We start from the raw sequence: 15,807 nt of genomic DNA on the forward strand, positions 1-15,807 counted from the left end.
TTTTTGTTTACTGCTGGATGAGAAATCTTTTCTTGTATACCTGCAGACATGACTGTTATCTAATTCTGATAAGCTGTTTAGAATGAAGGGAAGGTATGTCACAGCCGGCCGCTGTGGCCGAGCGGTTCTAGCGCTTCAGTCTCGAACGTGGGACCGCTACGGCCGCAGGTTCGAATCCTGGCTCGGGCATGGATGTGTGTGATGTCCTTAGGTTAGTTAGGTTTAAGTAGTTCTATGTTCTAGGTGACTGATGACCATAGATGTTAAGTCTCATAGAGCTCAGAGACATTTGAACCATAGTGCTCAGAGCCATTTGAACCATTTGAAGGAATTTTACAAGTCTTCATTTGTGTTTTCATTATTTCTTTTCATTGATTGAATTTTATATACATTGTCAATGCGGTCACAAACGCAGAAATATTTTATTGAACGTTGCAGTTTCTGTTGGCAGTGCCAACCGCCGATTACGTCAGCATTTCCCGTCACAAGTCTTCGCCCACCGCAGAGACCAATCTTGTCACTTAGATTCTCGGTCATTAGTTTGAGCAAATGTTTCTGAAGAACGCCTATGTGAAGAAATAGCACACTAGTAGCGTTAAAAATTGTGTTTTTACGGCAACTGGTCTGCTATTCTTCACATCGGATATGTGGATATTCTATTCAGGGTCCTTCTTTGTGCCACCTATACTTGCTTCATACAGTCAAAAAGAATGACTTCACGCGATAAAAGCTGAAAAAGTAATAATACTCCTTCGCACAGTTAAAGTACAATTATGTTCTACTACAATTTCAAGAGCACAAATTGTGAAAAAAATAATATACAACAAAAATACCGGCACTCGATATTGCCTTTATGATATCGATTTATCGGTGTTACAAAAAGGTACGGCCAAACTTTCAGGAAACATTCCTCACACACAAAGAAACAAAAGATGTTATGTGGACGTGTGTCCGGAAACGCTTACTTTCCATGTTAGAGCTCATTTTATTACTTCTCTTCAAATCACATTAATCGTGGAATGGAAACACACAGCAACAGAACGTACTAGCGTGACTTCAAAAACTTTGTTACAGGAAATGTTCAAAATGTCCTCCGTTAGCGAGGATACGTGCATCCACCCTCCGTCGCACGGAATCCCTGATGCGCTGATGCAGCCCTGGAGAATGGCGTATTGTATCACAGCCGTCCACAATACGAGCACGAAGAGTCTCTACATTTGGTACCGGGGTTGCGTAGACGAGAGCTTTCAAATGCCCCCATAAATGAAAGTCGAGAGGGTTGAGGTCAGGAGAGCGTGGAGGCCACGGAATTGGTCCGCCTCTACCAATCCGTCGGTCACCGAATCTGTTGTCGAGAAGCGTACGAACACTTCGACTTAAATGTGCAGGAGCTCCATCGTGCACGAACCATATGTCGTGTCGTACTTGTAAAGGCACATGTTCTAGCAGCACAGGTAGAGTATCCCGTATGAAATCGTGATAACGTGCTCCATTGAGCGTAGGTGGAAGAACATGGGCCCAATCGAGACATCACCAACAATGCCTGCCCAAACGTTCACAGAAAATCTGTGTTGATGACGTGATTGCACAATTGCGTGCGGATTCTCGTCAGCCCACACATGTTGATTGTGAAAATTTACAATTTGATTACGTCGGAATGAAGCCTCATCCGTAAAGAGAACATTTGCACTGAAATGAGGATTGACACATTGTCGGATGAACCATTCGCAGAAGTGTACCCGTGGAGGCCAATCAGCTGCTGATAGTGCCTGCACACGCTGTACACGGTACGGAAACAACTGGTTCTCCCGTAGCACTCTCCATACAGTGACGTGGTCAACGTTACCTTGTACAGCAGCAACTTCTCTGACGCTGACATTAGGGTTATCGTCAACTGCACAAAGAATTGCCTCGTCCATTGCAGGTGTCCTCGTCGATCTAGGTCTTGCCCAGTCGCGACTCGTAGGCTGGAATGTTCCGTGCTCCCTAAGACGCCGATCGATTGCTTCGAACGTCTTCCTGTCGGGACACCTTCATTCTGGAAATCTGTCTCGATACAAACGTACCGCGCCACGGCTATTGCCCCGTGCTAATCCGTACATCAAATGGGCGTCTGCCAACTCCGCATTTCTAAATATTGCACTGACTGCAAATCCACGTTCGTGATGAACACTAACCTGTTGATGCTACGTACTGATGTGCTCGATGCTAGTACTGTAGAGCAATGAGTCGCATGTCAACACAAGCACCGAAGTCAACATTAGCTTCCTTCAATTGGGCCAACTGGCGGTGAATCGAGGAAGTACAGTACATACTGACGAAACTAAAATGAGCTCTAACACGGAAATTAAGCGTTTCCGGACACATGTCCACATAACATCTTTTGTTTATTTGTGTGTGAGGAATGTTTCCGAAAGTTTGGCCTTACCTTTTTGTAACACCCTATATATATATATATATATATATATATATATATATATATATATATATATATATATCCACCTATTTTCCTTGTTTTTCTCGGGACCTAGAATTTTTCTTAGTATATATATATATATATATATATATATATATATATATATATATATATATATATTTCCTTGTTTTTCTCGGGACCTAGAATTTTTCTTAGTATATATATATATATATATATATATATATATATATATATATATATATATATACTAGTATATACTTAGTATATATATATATATATATATATATGTATATACTAAGAAAAATTCTAGGTCCCGAGAAAAACAAGGAAAATAGGTGGATTAAAAGGAGAAATGAAGACCTATACAAAAATACAGAAAAGATCACAGATACAATGAGGAAGAGACGGCTAAAATTTTATGGACATTTAAAAAGAATGGAAGAAGCACGGATTACAAAGAAAATTTTTAATTACGTTAGTAAGCTGAAAAAAAAATGTAGGATATATATATCGATATTTTATCGACAGCACTACTGCCCAGGACAGAGGCTGTGACCAACCTCGTGGTTGTTGCTATGACAGCCGTCCTGAAAACAACCAGCTGTCAGTCACACTGTTATTTTGATCCTGGTGTAGATGACGCTGCCCTGGGGAGACACACCCTTTTAGCTTGGACTGTGTCCGGCACTAGCCGCCCACTGTAACGGAGCAGGTTGTATCAGTTCTACCAGAAGCTTGGTAACGCAGCTGGTTCGTCGCGAAATGTCACCGCAAGGGACCGGCTCCGTTGTGTCTTGTCGGTGGGACGGCTGTCCCGGCGCCAAGGCGGCTCCGTCTGCTGACGTCGCCCTCTGTTTGCCTTTCACACACACACACACACACACACACACGGTGAGTGACAACTCCTTGAATTGCCTGGCAGCCGGGCCCCGCCCCACGTGTTTCGGCCGCGGGCTATTTTCGTTTCTGATGCAACTGCCCATCTTCAGGAACGGGGAGTGCCAGCACTTCGCGCGTGTCAACCTTCACTCGGTCCCTTCCTCCAACCCGTCCACACACACACGCACTCAGTCTTGCCGTTCCGTCTGAGTCGCTGTTGTTACGCAGAAGCTACTCGCAAACATTCGCGCTACCGCCCCCTTTATCTTACGAAAAGAGAAAATACAAAAATGTAACAAATGTAGCAGGCGATAGCGTATACACACGTCTCAACACTGAATTGACGGTAAAGTGAAAAATGGCTAAGTGGGAGTGGCTGTTGGGCAAATTGAATTGACGGAAAAGTGAAAAATGGCTAAGTAGGAGTGGCTGTTGGGCAAATGAAAGGCTTTACAAGCATACATGACAGGGGATAGATATAGGTGGTCGTCAGAAATATCGAGAGAGAGAGAGAGAGAGAGAGAAAAAGAAAAACAACAAATTACGAGGGTCATTCAGCAATTAAAGAGACAAATTGGGGTGGGGAAAAAACGGTTAGTGGGGCAAGTTTGGTTTTTTTTATGGCTTTGAGTTGGTATGACTAAGATGAGCCCTGATCAGCTCTTGTATCAACATTGTTTTGTTTATAACCTGAAAAATACATTTCAAGATCGCGAGTCTGCTTGAAACGTCCACATTAGTTGAACCACGTTCTGTTATTCGTTTTTTACTTGCTGAAGGCGAGACACCAGTGAATATATACCGTAGAATGTCTAAAGCTTATGGTAAAGGTTGTACGAATCGTGCAAATTTTTAGAAGTGGGTAGAGCAGTTCAAAAATGGTCGCGACTCAGTGACTGACGAACACCTGGCCGACAAGTTGCAGTTTAAACTCCCTCACATGAAAGTCGAATTGATGATATTATTCGTGCCGACCGCCGTGTGACTGTGGAAATGATTGTTGATAAGGTTGAAATTGGTACCAGTACAGTTCGTAACATTATGTGTAACAAGGTGAAAATCAAAACGGTTCACATGGCCTGAGCAGTATGGGACTTAACTGCTGAGATTATCAGTCCCCTAGAACTTAGAACTACTTAAACCTAACTACACTAAGGACATCACACACATCCATGCCCCAGGCAGGTTTCGAACCTGCGACCGTAGCGGTCGCGCGGTTCCAGACTGAAGCGCCTAGAACCGCTCGGCCACTCTGGCCTGCGAAAAGTGTTTTACTACGTTATCTGTGGAAAATACTTGTTATAGTTACGTGTGCATCACGACACCTCACCATGATGCGGAGAATGAAAGTGCTTGTCGCACGAAAACATGATAAGCTTCCTGTAGTAATTAATACACAAATGATTCAAATGGGTCTGAGCAGTATGGGACTTAACAGCTATGGTCATCGGTCAATACACAAATGATCCGAAAAATTCATGCACACCAAATGTAAAGAATAAATAAAAACGAAAACCCACTGATGATGGCACAGTGGTGCCGAAACATGTTTGGGTACTGAGAGAAAACGGTGTTTTGCATAACTGGCGGACCTCACATCCAACGATTTTAACTGCAAACACGGCCAATACAAGGAGCTGCAAATCAAAATGACGTCAGTTACGATTGCATTGGGCACGGGACTATCGGGATTATACTGTCGGTCAACGGAAACGTCTCGGCTCTTCGGCTGGCCTAACAACTGCGTCAGACACTTGTTGTCTTATAGAGGCGTTGCCAACCGCAGCGCCGTCTTCTGCCTGTTTACATATCTTCGTATTTGAATAAGCACACCTATACCAGTTTCTTTGGCGCTTCAGCGTATATGAATACAGTGGCAGACACGATCGCGAACTCGTTTACAAACTCCATGCCCTCAATTGGTAAATGGGGAAGTCCCCCACGAGCTAGACAGCGAACAGGGCTGCCAACTGTGGCGAGGCAAAGTCCGCAGAAGGCACTGGTGCGGACGTCGGCCAAAACGGAAACGGGCAATGTGAGCGGACTCCTACACAGTGTTGTCCCGGCGTCCTGCTCGAGATGAGGTCTCGGCGCGCGAAGAGTGTGTGTGTCTGTGTGTAATGTGTGTGTGTGTAATGTGTGTGGCGGCCCCCTTGGCAGACGCTCACACATGTGGCAGCCGCCAATTACGGGCCATTCGCTTATCTGCGCGCTCCAAATTGCGCAGCGCCCGCGGCGGCGCCGTCGACGGCCAGATTGGTGGCGCCAGGGCTGGCCGACCGGTCTGCGGTGCCCAAACTGGGAGCGGCGCGGCGTCCCGGTCGTGACGGGATGATCAGCGGCCTCGCAATCGCCGCTGCCGCAGGCGCAACTGGCAGAGAGGATGACGGCGGGCATCGCAGGCTCTGCGTGCGAAGTAGGAGGCGTGACCCGGCGCTCGGGTTCGCAGCAGCAGGGGTCAGCGACTCCGAAGCAGGCTGCTGCAGTTTCTCATCTCGTTTGTCCGTCACGATATCAACTCGCACTTATCCATCCTCTGGCTGGGGATCGGTGTCCCAGTGGTGCTCTGCCCGAAATACACTATGCGATCAAAATTCCAGTCCCAAAGAAAGCAGGTGTTGACAGATGTGAAAATTACCGAACTACCAGTTTAATAAGCCACGGCTGCAAAATACTAACACGAATTCTTTACAGTGGTAGAAGCCGGCCTCGGGGAGGATCAGTTTGGATTCCGTAGAAATGTTGGAACACGTGAGGCAATACTAAACTTACTGAAGAAAGATTAAGGAAAAACAAACCTACGTTTCTAGCATTTGTAGACTTAGAGATAACTTTTGACAATGTTGACTGCTAAAGTCTCTTCCAAATTCTGAAGGTGGAAGCGGTAAAATACAGGGAGCAAAAAGCTGTTTACAATTTGTACAGAAACCAGATGGCAGTTATAAGAGTCGACGGGCACGAAAGGGAAGCAGTGGTTGGGAAGGGAGTGAGACAAAGTTGTAGCCTCTCCCCGATGCTATTCAATCCGTATATTGAGCAAGCAGTAAAGGAAACAAAAGAAAAATTCGGAGTACGCATTAAAATCCAAGGAGAAGAAATAAAAACTTTGAGGTTCGCCGATGACATTGTAATTCTGTCAGAGACACCAAAGGACTTGGAAGAACAGTTCAACGCAACGGAGAGTGTCTTGAAAGGAGGATATAAGATGAACATCAACAAAACCAAAACGAGGATAATGGAATGTAGTCTAATTAAATTGGCTGATGCTGAGGGAATGAGATTAGCAAATGAGACGCTTAAAGTAGTAAACGAATTTTGCTATTACGCGAGCAAAATAACTGATGATGGTCGCAGTAGAGAGAATATAAAATGTAGACTGCCTGTTGCAAGGAAAGTGTTTTTGAAAAAGAGAAATTTGTTAACGTCGGGTACAGATTTAAATGTCAGGAAGTCACTTCTGAGAGTATTTGTATGGCGTGGAGCCATGGATAATTTACACAAGAAGAGAATAGAAGCTTCCGAAATGTGGTGCTATAGAAGAATGTTGAAGATTAGATGGGTAGATCACATAACTAATCAGGAGCTATTCAATAGAATTGGGGAGAAGAGAAATTTGTGGCACAACTTGACAAGAAGAAGGGATCGGTTGGTAGGACATGTTCTGAGGCATCAAGGGATCACCAATTTAGTGTTGGAGGGCAGCATGGAGGGTAAAAGTCGTAGAGGGAGACCAAGAGATGAATACACTAAGCAGATTCAGAAGGATGTAGGCTGCAGTAGGTACTGGGAGATGAAGATGCTTTCACAGGGTAGAGTAGCGTGGAGAGCTGCATCAAACCAGCCCCAGGACTGAAGAGCACAACAACAACAACAACAACAACGATCAAAAGTATCCGGACACATAAGTTTTTCATATTAGGTGCATTGTGCTGCCACCTACTGCCAGGTACTCTATATCAGCGACCTCAGTAGTCATTAGACATCGTGAGAGACCAGAATGGTGCGCTCCGCGGAACTCACGGACTTCGAGCGAGGTCAGGTGATTGGGTGTCACTTGTGTCATACGTCTAAACGCGAGATTTCCACACTCCTAAACATCCCTAGGTCCACTGTTTCCCAAGTGATAGTGAAGTGGAAACGTGAAGGGACACGTACAGCACAAAAGCGTACAGGCCGACCTCGCCTGTTGACTGACAGAGACCGCCGACAGTTGAAGAGGGTCGTAATGTGTAATAGGCAGACATCTATCCACACCATCACACAGGAATTCCAGACTGCTTCAGGGTCCACTGCAAGTACTATGACAGTTACGCGGGTGGTGGGAAAACTTGGATTTCATGGTCGAGCGGCTGCTCATAAGCCACACATCACGCCGGTAAATGCCGAACGACGCCTCGCTTGGTGTAAGCAGCGTAAACATTGGACGATTGACCAGTGGAAAAACGTTGTGTGGAATGACAAATCACGGTACGCAATGTGGCGATCCGATGGCAGGGTGTGGATATGGCGAATGCCCGGTGAACGTCATCTGCCAGCGTGTGTAGTGCCGACAGTAAAATTCGGAGGCGGTGGTGTTGTGGTGTGGTCGTGTTTTTCATGGAGGGCGCTTGCACCCCTTGTTGTTTTGCGTGGCACTATCACAGCACAGGCGTACATTGATGTTTTAAGCACCTTGCTTCAAAATGGTTCAAAAGGCTCTGAGCACTATGGGACTTAACATCTGTGGTCATCAGTCCCCTAGAATTTAGAACTACTTAAACCTAAGTAACCTAAGGACATCACACACATCCATGTCCGAGGCAGGATTCGAACCTGCGACCGTAGCGGTCACGCGGTTCCAGACTGAAGCGCCTAGAACCGCACGGCCACACCGGCCGGCTCCTCGGTTCCAACTGCTGAAGAGCAATTCGGGGATGACGATTGCATCCTTCAACATGTTCGAGCACGGCCTGTGGCGGAGTGGTTACACGACAATAACATCCCTGTAATGGAGTGGCCTGCACAGAGTCCTGACCTGAATCCTACAGAACACCTTTGGGATGTTTTGGAACGCCGACTTGGTGCCAGGCCTCACCGACCGACATCGATACCTCTCCCCAGTGCAGCACTCCGTGAAGAATGGGCTGCCATTCCCCGAGAAACGTTCCAGCACCTGATTGAGTGTATACCTGCGACAGTGGAAGCTGTCATCAAGGATGAGCGTAGGCCAACACCATTTTGAATTCCAGCATTAGCGATGGATGGCGCCACGAACTTGTAGGTCATTTTCAGCCAGGTGTCCGGATATTTTTGATCACATAGTGTACGTGATCGTATGGTGAGAGCCAAAGCGTTTGGTAATTCGAGGGGCAGCGTATCGAACTTTATACCGCATAGAGGGAAAGTGGAAGAACATCATCCAGTAAGTCATAACGCGGGCGGACGTGTCTGTTGGCTGACAGTGGCGGATGGTAAGTATGACAACACAAAGGAAGTTTCAGAAGGAGGGAGCTGGAGTGACGGAAATGCCCGTAACAGGCGATCGTGCCGCCGAATCCACAAAACTTGGCCTACGGAGCAATGGAAGAAAGTCATTTGGTCGGAAGAGTCTTGCTTGACCCCTCGGACAGCCAGTCTTCGTTTGTCACGCACAGTTTCGTTAACATTTCTGAGACGAGCGTCGACGGTAGATATCGAAGGGCGCCCTGAACGAGTGTCACTTTAACTTTCGTCCGGCCATATTTAAACCGTGTGAACCATTCGTAACATCGAGTACGTCTTAAGCACTCACCACTGTAGCTTCCTGCATCATTTGGTGTCTCTCTGTACAGGTTTTCTTGAGTTTCGCACAAAATTGAATGCAGTTACGTCCATTAGGAAGCAAAATTGTACTGAACGCGAGTGTAATGATATATGAAATTAAGCCTGCACAAAATATTTATTTTTCATTTTGAGCCTGACACACAGAAATTGTGTGTCTACTTGCGTCTGTCTTCACAGCCTACGACTTAGGTGTAAAGCAAGAGCTCGTGTCTTCGGTACGAGCACTTTATGATTCCATAACATTTATTTGTCCAGCAGTTTTAGCACCTCCTCCTACATCGCCCTCTACATCGGGCACTGGCGAGTTCTTCGTAACCCCAGGTATTGTTTTGTCGTGTAGAGAGCTTCTTTCCTCTTTCTTCTCCAAGGCTTTCTAGTCTGTGTTTGTAGCATTTGTCTGTGCAATATTTTTTTACGTTTTCTGCTCCATGCTAGTGTTCCTGTTCTCACCAGAGCGCAAAAAAGAGAGAGAGAGAGAGAATCCCCTATTGCTATTCCTCCTTATGTTCGTGTAATTTGCACCTCGCACTGGCCGTATTTTGCACCCCGTCTGTGTTGGTAGCACTGCTTTAGCTGCACCTTCTTATTTATCTCTTTTTTGTTACGTTTATCGTAATTTCTTTTCCAGCTTGTGTCTCAGTGATACTGTGCAAATATTTTTTTCTTTTGTATATAACTGCAGCATTATTTTCGCCTGTGTGTTTTTTGTTTTTGTAAATATTTTAGCAGCTCGCATTTGCGCATTTTGTGTCTACTTTCTATTTTTGCACATTTCCTGTATATAATCAACTTGTGATGTTGCTGTTGCGGCTTTCTTTATGTACAATTTCTTGTAGACCATGTTGTGCATGTATATAGATTTCATTCGTAGTTAACGTGTAGTTCATGTTTCCTGGTGTTGGTCTAACTATTATATTACTACTCCTTCAGGCAAGGTATCTAAACTGATGTAGCCTAGCGTAGTAACAGCCGATGTTAATAGGGGAAATCCTAATTCTGTAACCAACATACCTGCGGCACACCTAATTCTTGTACCAAATTATGCCCAGTCTAATATGTACAGCAAACAGGTTGGGATCCCTCATACATACTTTCTAATGGTTATGACATTCAGAAAAATGACCGCTGTCTGTAACATAGCCAGACTTTACAATTATCGCTGTTGACACATTGTTAATGGTATCCCCTTGTCGTGTGCATGTGCTTCTCTGTCTGATCTAATATCTTTGGTGTAGAGAAGTAATATTCGACTAGAATCTCTGTTTGAAATCAGTTCTTTCACATGAAGCAGAACGTATTTTTTTTTGTACTCTCTTGTCACTGGAGTTCGCCGATCGACTCTATAATGTCATTTCGACCATACTAGAGAGTCATAAATCTGACACTTCCTCCTTAAACTATTCATTTCTCTCCTACCAACCCCATATAATTTGCGTACCAGAGATCTAAGTATTACTCGCCGAAAATCGTATTGTGTAGTGAGGCTTTCCCATGTCGAAAGAACTGTGATCTGGTATCTACCTTCTCCAACATAAAATTCGCTCATTTAATTCACATTATGTTGCTTTTAAATAGTCACGGTGAGGGGTTTAGATGGTAGTACCTCGATATTTCACCAATGCTCCACACGTTCACTCCACCGTGGTGTCTATAGTGTCCTCATAGTTGCCAATTACAGTTCTTCTACAAAACTGCACTGCAGTTACGGATACAACTTCAGTAAAGCTAATTCTGATATAAAAACGCACATCTACCGCCGGTGTTGGTGTTATTCATAAATGTCACACTAGTAGAAAGTTGCTGGGTGCTCCTTAGAGACAACAGGTTTTATCTTTCTTCATTCTGGCTGGTTCGATGTGGCCCGCCACGAATTCTGCGCCAACCTCTTCATCTCAGAGCACCACTTACAACCTACGTCGTCGATTATTTGTTGGATGTATTTCAATCTCTGTCTTCCCACTCATTTTTTACCCTCTAAGCTCTTAACAGATTCCTATAATCCTGTCCCTTCTTGTACTCAGTGTTTTCCATATACTCATTTCTTCGCCCATTCTGCGGGGGACCTCCTCATCTCTTACAGTATCAGTCCAACTAATTTTCAGCATACTTCTATAGTACCACATCTCAGTCTCTGCAGTTCTGTTCTTTTCTGGTTTCACTACCATATGATGCTGTGCTACAGACAAACATTCTCAGAAATTTCTTCGTCAGATAAAGGCCAATGTTTGCAACAAGAAGATTTCTCTTGCCCAGTCTGCTTTTCATGTCCCTTCGTCGATCACGTGTTATTTTGCTTCCAACATAGTGAATTCCTTATCTTTGTCTACTTCATGATCGCCAGTTTTCATATTAAGTTTGTCACTAATTTCGCTTCTACTACTCCTCATTTCTTCCATCTTCTTTCGGTTACTCTCAATCCATAATGTGCGCTCATTGGACTGCTCATTCCGTTCAAGAGGTCCCTACCTTCACTGACGATAGCAATGTCACCAGCAAATGTTATTATTGACATCCTTTCACCCTGCATTTTAATCACCGTCCTGAAACTTATTTTTGCCATTGCTTCTTCGATGTGTAACAGGAGCGAAAGACGACATCCTTGTCTTATACGAATTCTGATGCATAGTACACTCTGCTAATAGTGTGAGATCTGAGTGTGCCTACTATACTGATAATGCAAACACACCGCCTCAAAATATGTCCAGTAGTATTGCATGGGATGTGTACACAGATGTGACTTCCCTATAACCACTCACAAAAGACACATTTTGTTTGCCATACTATATCAGTGCCTCTTTCTCCCCCCCCCCCCCTTTTCCCCCCACGTTCACTACCCAGCACGACAACCTAGAATCGCCTTGGCCACTGCTGTCCAGCCAGACTGTGCATGGAGGCACTGCTTTCATTAGATTGCTGACAGCTTTAATCCGCGTGCCACAGTGAGACTCGAATACAGGACTTTACATTTCACGGTCAATGGGAGGGAAGAAATGCTGACAGATGAAAGATTTTAGTTGGGCCATGAGCCATACATGAATGGCTCAGATAGGTAGAACTTTTCCTGGGTCCCCCGAGTCCAGTAATCACACGTAGTTTGAATCTCCCATAAAGTGCGGTTATGTACGTCAATAAGTTTCTTTGCAATGCCTAAAATCAAAGTCGGTACAACATGTGTCTATTTCCTGCAAATATAAGCTGTAGATCTTCATATCCCACCATATTCGAACTCTTCAGATAGCGCTGAATTTTTAAAGCTCAGACGGGATTCTTGTGTTCGTTGATCCCGCCCCCCCCCCTCCTTTTTCTGCACCGTCCCCTAACCTTTATGACCTTATTACAAAATTATTCTGTAGTAGTCAAATAAGAACCACTGACGGTCCGTAGCAGTAAACTGGTCGATGCTCACCATTAGTTCAGGTAAAGTAGTAGTACATATATACAGTTAGACCTGCACCAGGAGCTGTGTATGTGTTTCTTCTGTGGAACTTGGTTTGTGTATACGCTATTATATGTAGATGCTTCACAACTGCCAACATTAAAACACAAATTTCAAAAAAACAGTGCAGCCCAAAATGGTATTCAACCTGAGATGTCGTAGAAGCACGTTCCAGACATTGTGAATGAGGAAATAAGCGGACGAGTGGGTGGACTATCATATTTCTAAAATTGTTGACTTGAGTAATTTATATAGCAGCAGGGGAAAAAGCTGTAAGTTTAGACTAACGGAAAAGAGGATTCGTCATCTGCACAGATCACCTAATGTGTAGTCGTGAAGGATTCGGAGAAATCTGGGTCGTAGAGACAGAACTTAATAATATAATATAGTTGAGTGTCTTAAGGAGAAGTAGACACAGAGGCAAATGATTTATCAGAGAGCAGCAAACTGGTGTGAAGAGTCAACTACTGACCTACTGTGCTAACTTTAGCATACAAAATAGAATATGGCATTAGGTTCGCCATTCTTGTCACATACTACTGAGCAGGTGAAATAGCCTCAGACTTCAAGAAGAATATAATAATTCCAATCCCAAAGAAAGCAGGTGTTGACAGATGTGAAAATTACCGAACTATCAGTTTAATAAGTCACAGCTGCAAAATACTAACGCGAATTCTTTACAGACGAATGGAAAAACTGGTAGAAGCGGACCTCGGGGAACATCAGTTTGGATTCCGTAGAAATGTTGGAACACGTGAGTCAATACTAACCTTACGACTTATCTTAGAAGAAAGATTAAGAAAAGGCAAACCTACGTTTCTAGCATTTGTAGACTTAGAGAAAGCTTTTGACAACGTTAACTGGAATACTCTCTTTCAAATTCTGAAGGTGGCAGGGGTAAAATACAGGGACCGAAAGGCTATTTACAATTTGTACAGAAAGCAGATGGCAGTTATAAGAGTCGAGGGGCACGAAAGGGAAGCAGTGGTTGGGAAAGGAGTGAGACAGGGTTGTAGCCTCTCCCCGATGTTATTCAATCTGTATATTGAGCAAGCAGTAAAGGAAACAAAAGAAAAATTCGGAGTAGGTATTAAAATTCATGGAGAAGAAGTAAAAACTTTGAGGTTAGCCGATGACATTGTAATTCTGTCAGAGACAGCAAAGGACTTGGAAGAGCAGTTGAACGGAATGGACAGTGTCTTGAAAGGAGGATATAAGATGAACATCAACAAAAGCAAAACGAGGATAATGGAATGTAGTCAAATTAAATCGGGTGATGCTGAGGGGATTAGATTAGGAAATGAGACACTTAGAGTAGTAAAGGAGTTTTGCTATTTAGGGAGTAAAATAACTGATGATGGTCGAAGTAGAGAGGATATAAAATGTAGACTGGCAATGGCAAGGAAATCGTTTCTGAAGAAGAGAAATTTGTTGACATCGAGTATAGATTTAAGTGTCAGGAAGTCGTTTCTGAAAGTATTTGTATGGAGTGTAGCCATGTATGGAAGTGAAACATGGACGATAAATAGTTTGGACACGAAGAGAATAGAAGCTTTCGAAATGTGGTGCTACAGAAGAATGCTGAAGATAAGGTGGGTAGATCACGTAACTAATGAGGAGGTATTGAATAGGATTGGGGAGAAGAGAAGTTTGTGGCACAACTTGACTAAAAGAAGGGATCGGTTGGTAGGACATGTTTTGAGGCATCAAGGGATCACAAATTTAGCATTGGAGGGCAGCGTGGAGGGTAAAAATCGTAGAGGGAGACCAAGAGATGAATACACTAAGCAGATTCAGAAGGATGTAGGTTGCAGTAGGTACTGGGAGATGAAGAAGCTTGCACAGGATAGAGTAGCATGGAGAGCTGCATCAAACCAGTCTCAGGACTGAAGACCACAACAACAACTACTACTGAGCATTCAGTCTCCTTTCAGCAGTTACCAAATGAGTCTTGTTTTCATATCCAGCAGTCTCCATGATTTCAAGAGTCAGAGAAGTATGGATCTCGAGACTCGCTGCTTCGGATGACCTTTTGCCAGGTCACTTACGGGTATGTGGGCATCAGTTTGGCTGCCACAGAGGGAAACGGACTCACCACCACTGGAACCCATTCTGTGTCCCAACTGACTCTGCCTGTGGACTGTGTTGTCCGTGGTACGATGTCAGCGTTAAATGGCATTTAGCAACTCTGTAACTCCTGCCCGATTTCAGCTGTTGTCACCCATATATTCTTCAGAAGCAGCTGAGCAATCCTATGATCTTTTCGTGATGTAATCCTTCTGGAAGGACCTGTGCTTATTCTACCTGTCACACTGTTGTACCGAGTGCATCTCATCAGCACTCCAGCATTACATATTCAGTAGTCATTTCTCTAGAGCCAAATGTCTGTTCAGTCTGGTGGTATGACCGTCTCACGTCCCTCATTCCAATGATCCGCTCTTTCTCAAAGTCTGCCTACACATACCCGACGCCTGGATATGCTGTGTTGTGATTGTGATCTCCATATGAAAAGTTGCAGTAATGTTACATACAACAACAGCCACCGTGTACTCACAACAATCTTCATCTGCAGAAATTCCTTTTTTCTCTGCTGAGAATATGCTCATATAGATATCAAATTTTGATCAACATATCCCACTGCAGAATCAGTTTGTTAGCATTTTTTCCAAGTGTTCATTGTATAAGGCTTTCCATTTCTGAGATGCACTTCAACAAGTGATATCCAGTAGTGGGGTCTAAGCCCCTGGTTGTCCAAATTTGTATAACCGATTTGCCTCCAGTGGAAGCGCTTCAGGGCTACCACTCGACATGGGTGCCCAGCAGCACAGGTGGGCAAACAGATGATGCAGTCAGACTCTACCTTATACTGTGCTAGCTGAGCACATGCAGGTGGGGCGGGGTGGGGGGTTGGGGGGGGGCACTAACGCATGTGATGGGGGCTGCCACACAGGTAGCCAGCCTGCAGATGAACAGATGGTGGGGGTGGGGGGATGCCTGGGGGGTGAACTTGCCCCATGTCACAATGCTGGAACAGCCTGTAATAGGGGAACTCCACGGGGCAGGTTGTAGAGTGAAGGCCCCCCATACATAGGCAGACAAGACGGCTGACACCTCTGGCGAGTGGGTCTTCTCCGACCCATTCGCCTGTCTGCGGCTGGTGGACTCATGGTCGAGTTCAGTGAGTGCATCAGTTGGACTGGTGAACCTCTGTCTGCCAGTCCACACCCTGTCAGTGCAGCCAGTTAGTGTCTGT

General features: G+C 44.6%; 1 protein-coding gene across 1 annotated transcript in view; it reads left to right on the top strand.

The window, feature by feature from the left end:
- Nucleotides 1–15,807, top strand: part of LOC126213609 (basement membrane-specific heparan sulfate proteoglycan core protein-like) — an 843,204-nt gene that overhangs the window by 360,109 nt on the left and 467,288 nt on the right. The gene's annotated exons all lie outside the window — the stretch shown is intronic.

The sequence above is a fragment of the Schistocerca nitens genome, chromosome 11 (genome assembly GCF_023898315.1).
Source record: "Schistocerca nitens isolate TAMUIC-IGC-003100 chromosome 11, iqSchNite1.1, whole genome shotgun sequence".
In the NCBI taxonomy this organism is placed as follows: domain Eukaryota; kingdom Metazoa; phylum Arthropoda; class Insecta; order Orthoptera; family Acrididae; genus Schistocerca; species Schistocerca nitens.